We start from the raw sequence: 5,916 nt of genomic DNA on the forward strand, positions 1-5,916 counted from the left end.
AAACCAGAAAACAGGGAAGAATCAGACCAGACAAAAAAAAGAAAGAATTTTCTTTATTTTTTGAGCAAAATAACTCTTTCTAGGACTACTATAATATCACACAGATACATAGAACAGAAAAAGCAAACCCCTCTTTTAGCTCTCTACTGTCAAACATATACTCTTATATAAAAAACACAAGCATTAAACTGACATATTAAAGAAAAGTTTGCTTTTTTTTTTTTAGTTTTTAAACAAAGGCACCATTCTTGGAGATACTGCAATACCAGGTTGATGCGTGGAGTAGAAAGAGCAAGCCCTTATTCCAGCTCTCTGTTCTAAAAATCTGTTTAATATATCGTCTTCATTTAGAGAACATATCAGATATTAAACTGATAAGAACAGATACTACACTTGATCTTAGCCAAAAGGCTGAGAAGCGATATCCTGCTGTAGTCAATAGCTTTAAATAAACCACTTCCAAATATTAAACTCCAGAAAGGTAAACACAGCTAGACTCCGCCCCCAACAGCTGGATCCTTTTGAAGACAGACATCGTCTTGGTGTGTGTGTGTGTGTAGTACCGGTTCACCCAATACGCACATTACGCACGTTGCGTAGGGCCCCGCAGGGGCGGACTTACCATTAGGCAAACCAAGGCGGTTGCCTAGGGCCCCCAAAATTTGGGGGCCCCTAAAGGTCAGCCCCGTCACGGTAAACACCAAACAATATATATGTAATCTTAATTTGTCTCTGATATTAAGTAGTCAACAATATAAATGGAAAAACACACCAAAATAGCATCAGAATATCGAATTCATGTGTATATAGTATTTGTCCCAGCACACACACACACCCTGATTGTTTTACACTGGACTAGTCCATGATCTGAAGACATAGACAGGTGCGCGACGGAAATTCAAACCAAAGCAGAGGGAACTGTAAACAAGATGAAGCGCAGTTATGACAGTGGTTGCGCTAAACGAAAAAAAAGGGCACAAAGCAAAAAGAATGCAGCTGCACTTCTGAAACTAACTACATTTTTCAAATCGCCTGAGTCTGCTACAGCCTCAACCTCCGCTGTTGACTCTGTTGAGGAATGTGTTCGTGTGGAGGAGGCAGACTTTCAAGTAGGACTTTCTTTCTCATATGATTATGATGAACAATGGACATTTGGAGATTAAGGACTTTTCAGTAATGTACTGGCTGCAACCTTTAAAAACTCATACCTCTCTCTTTCTCTACCCCCCCCCCCCCCACACACACACACACACACACACACAAACACTCTCTCTCTCTCTCTCACACACACACACCTACACCCCATTATGGAATAGAAGGTAGATAGAATGCCTTTATTGTCACTATACACATGTACAATGAGATTAAAGCATCTCCAATAACAGTGCAAACAGCGTGTAGAGACAGAGAGAGAGAGAGAGAGGGGAAGGGGGAAAAAGAAAAATAATTAATTAAATAAATAAAAATAAATAAAATAAAAGGGGGGTGTAAGGTGCACAGTCTGAGGTGTATGTGTTGTGTGAAAGGTGCACAGTCCTGAGGTGTATGTGCTGTGTGTAAGGTGCACAGTCCTGAGGTGTATGTGTTGTGTGTAAGGTGCACAGTCCTGAGGTGTATGTGTTGTGTGTAAGGTGATGCCAGATTGTTAATGTATCTCAGTTCCATAGGCTACATGGTTAGGGGATCTTTTGTCCTCATTGCTTGGGCCAGAGGAAACCATTAAACAAGCTTCAATTATTCTTACTCTTGCCACATACATGATTTTTTTTTCAAAACTGATGATATTCAGTTCAAACACCATTAAAAGTAACTTCAGGAATAGATCTCTTGTGTGATGTGTAATTCACCCTCTCATTTAAATATGGAGAAAATGTTTCGGCGCGCGCTTTGCGCATCACGGACCTCGGTGATTTTAAAATGCTGCTCCGGCCCTGATCATCTCTGCCCCTTTTTCCCTGAGCAGCAGGGTTTGAAACTCCAGCTATATGCCGCCACATAGTGCACTTGTCAGTCATCAGCAACTTTGTTGCTTCGGTCATTAACCGCAGGTTACCGCATCACTGATTTTACCTGAGACGTTAAAGTACGTTCTAAACAATTCTAACATGTTGTCAGAATGTTTACGCAGGTGCTCATGGGAGTTGTAGGCGCATAATATTACATTGCAATGTGTTTATTATATCAGATGCCTTCAGAGAAAACTACAAAAAATATATTGTCATACCACAGAATAAACCTCCCGCCAAAGTGGCTAGTGAGACTAAAGTCATTACTCGCCAAAGCCCAATTTTCTCCGCATTTGGCGGGTGCTAATGTAAAGCCCTGATTTTATATGTATTCTAAGAGAATTTAAAAAACTTCAAAAAATTAAGCTTTTTAGAGGCACAGATTTTAACTTATCCATGTATGAAAGCAGTAACATCATACATAAATCACACATGGATCCTTGAGCAGGATATAAACTGGTATTAAAAATGCAGAAATAGTGTCGGGAACAGCCTTCTCCTGTCTTTTGTATGGTTTGTACTGTCTTACCATCAGCTCGATGCAGAAAGTTGATGAAAGTGTAGCCGCGTGAGGAGAAGGTCTTCTTGTCCCTGCACATGTGGACAGAGTGAATGGGTCCTGCACGGCTCACCATCTCCACCAACATCATCTCGGTGACATCAGGGTGCAGATCACCCACATACAGTGAGGTCATTGTGGAGTTTGAGTTCATTTTACCTAGAGAGAGAGAAAAATCAGACTTTCAGTGGTGGAGAAAAGCAAGGAGACCAACTGAATGATGGACAGAACATTGTCAGCATCGACACGGTAACCTCCTGTTTTAAACAGACAAAGCTGAGGATAAGTACACTAAAATGCATTTCTCGATGGAGACTGGAGGAATCGTAAAACGTAAGGACGTAAAGGCTGAACGTCGGTTTCCCAAAAGCATCGCAGCAAAAAGATTATCGGTAAATGGTAGAGCAAGCAGCACAATGCACTCTCTCTCTCTCTCTCTCTCCCCTAGTTAAGAATGTCTTAGCGTTAAGAGGCTTTTGGGAAACCCATCCCTGATCAGTATGAAGGTAAAGAACAAGGAATGAGAATAGACAGTCATGAGATTAGTGTGTGTCGTGTTAGTAAACTATTAAAACTTAAAAAAAAAAATACAAATCACTCAGTTAGTACAAGGTGACTTACTACGAAGGAGAAGATTAAATCGCTGGAAACTCGCTGTTACTCGCTGTGAAGGTTTGTGTCACTCTGAAGCTCTGTGTGGATGTGTGGCTCTTATATAGCTGCAGATTTTGAAACATAACTAATTAAACTGTTTTCATTTAAACTAATTAAACTGTCTGAATCATGTGACCTGGGTTTTCCCCTAAACTTTAGGGGAAAACCCAGGTCATGTGACCAGGTGACATCAGCTCCCTGAGAGAGAGAGAGAGAGAGAGAGAGAGAGAGAGAGAGAGCATCCTGATCGCTCTGTGTTGCTCAGTAGCCCATTCAGTGTTCTGTGTGGGCGGCTTTACATCTTCTCTCCCGGACCGAGAGCTCATAGGCTCGTCAGAGTGAAGCCATCTGGCCGCCATCTTACCCCTCACATCGCGGGGATTTGGTTTGTGTGTTAAACCGTCATATCCGATCAAACTGGCCCCAAGACAAGTTTCTCCTGACTTTTTTCCCACTGCTATAATTATTTTTACGGAAATTATTTCAGTTTATCTTTCTCTTACAGTCAGGTCTGAACAGTATTTATTTGTCACAAGCTGCATGAATATTGTGACAGTGAATTATGTGACAAATAAATACTGCTCAGACCTGACTGTAAGAGAAACCCAAAGTTTCTCTTATACTCGGCACGCGCTTCGGAGCCTCGGCTTCAGACGGCCATCACTATCGACCAATAATTGCTGATTATTGTCTGTCTGTATTTTGCCACAGCATTAAATCATAATGTATTTTGTGTGTGTGAGCAGTTTAAGGACAGTTCCCCCATTTCCCCCTGATGAAGCGATCAGCCAGGATGTGTTTCTATCTGACACTTAAAGACATTGATTTGAATTAAAAAGTCTGCAAAGGGAATAAATCTGAATTAATAGTACAGATCTCTGGACAGATAACGAGAAAAGGTGTCATGAATTCAGTTACAGCATTTTTCCTAAACATTTGTTTGTTTAAATTGCATTTTACATACTCTGTGTTAATATTTATTTATTTTTAAACCTTTATTCATCACATGCACACTTCAAGCACAGTGAAATTCATTCGCTGCATTTAACCCATCTGAAGCAGTGAACACACGCGCACACACCCAGTGAGCAGCCAGGGGTTCAGCACCTTGCTCAAGGCCGCCCCACGTCAACCAAACTGCATGTCTTTGGATTGTGGGGGAAAGCAGAGCACCTGGAGGAAACCCACGCAGACAGAACATGCCAACTCCACACAGAAAGGCCCTCACCGGCCGCTGGGTTCGACCCAGAACCTTCTTGCTGTGAGACAACCGTGCTAACCACTACAACGCCATGCCGCCCAAAACAACAACCATGCGACGAGGGTGGGACTCGAACCCACGCATGCAGAGCACAATGGATTAGCAGTCCATCGCCTTAACCTCTCAGCCACCTCGCCCACATATATGTGTGTGTGTTTATTTATTTTGTCTGATGCAATGATCTTTGGCGTGCGAGTAACTCTGTCAAAGTCAAAACTCAGACTCATTAAAATATTTGTTGGAACATTATTGCTGTATATTTATTTAATAAGCCTGTTATGAAAATGTGAAAACTACATATTCAAAAATAAATCCGTCTAAAATGCTCATCTGAAGTCTGACTGAAAATGAAATTATAATCATTTGAAACCAATCGCAGTAAATTCTGTGCTGCTTTTCCTGATCAGAGGCTAATTATAGGATTGGATCAAAACACAGTAAATGAATTATTACATAATGCTGGTTTGGGGCATAAACCTGTGTTTTGTACAAATCTTTTATTTCATTCCTTTTGAAGAAAAGTCCAACTTTATTTACGGATAATAATCCACGAACCACAACAAAATGCAGTTGAAACCAATCGCGATAAATTCTGTGCTGCTTTTCCTGATGGTAGAATAATTATTGGACTCGGACTGATGGGTTCGGAACCAAACAAAACCGCTTCCTCATAAAGCAACGCGGTGGAACAGAAAGACTTCACCAGCCAATCAGGCAGCACTTTCCTCATGAATAGTCATGATTTCCCCTCCCACCTCGCGGAAATTGAAAGATGCATTTGGAATGTTTGTGTTTAAATCTTTACAATTTTTTCAGTTGCAAGGCCTCTAAACTGATAATATTTAGGATTGTGATATTTAAATGACAATCACATTTATCAATGCCCAATCATTCTTACGCTGTGATTGGCCAGATACAAACGTTTCATGAATCACACGTGAATACGGTGATTTCTACACTTTGATCTGCACTGGTTTCTACGTTAGATTGATAAATGAGGGTTATTGTGTTATCTTCGTTAGTATAGTGTACAGTATCTCCGCCTGTTATGCGGAAGACTGGGGTTCGATTCCCTGATGGTGAGACTTTTAAAAATGTATTAACTTGTGCAGCAGGGGGATGGAGTGGTTCGCACTGTAGCCTCACAGCAAGAAGGTTCTGGGTTTGAGCCCAGCGGCTGGTGAGGGCCTTTCTGTGTGGAGTTTGCATGTTCTCCCTGTGTCAGCTCTGGCTCACCAGAACACCTCAAGGAAATCCTACACTGACACAGGGAGAACATGCAAACTCCATACAGAAAGGCCAGAACCTTCTTGCTGTGAGGCTACAGTGCTAACCAAGTTAATAAATTTTTAAAGCCTCCCCATCAGGGAATCTAACCCCGGTTCTCTCTATTTTGGTTGATTATAATATGCTATTTTGTTAATTGATGTCATCAC

The 5,916-nt window shown here is 41.3% G+C and overlaps 2 non-coding genes across 2 annotated transcripts; both read right to left on the reverse strand.

Moving 5' to 3' along the window:
- Positions 1 to 232: 232 nt before the first annotated feature.
- On the reverse strand, positions 233 to 423 carry LOC132897142 (U2 spliceosomal RNA). The gene has a single exon (XR_009656252.1). It is a non-coding gene; the product is annotated as a U2 spliceosomal RNA (small nuclear RNA).
- A 4,112-nt stretch (positions 424 to 4,535) lies between these two features.
- trnas-gcu (transfer RNA serine (anticodon GCU)) lies at positions 4,536 to 4,617 on the reverse strand. The gene has a single exon. It is a non-coding gene; the product is annotated as a tRNA-Ser (tRNA).
- Positions 4,618 to 5,916: the final 1,299 nt, after the last annotated feature.

This window comes from Neoarius graeffei, chromosome 1 (assembly GCF_027579695.1).
Source record: "Neoarius graeffei isolate fNeoGra1 chromosome 1, fNeoGra1.pri, whole genome shotgun sequence".
Classification (NCBI taxonomy): Eukaryota; Metazoa; Chordata; class Actinopteri; order Siluriformes; family Ariidae; genus Neoarius; species Neoarius graeffei.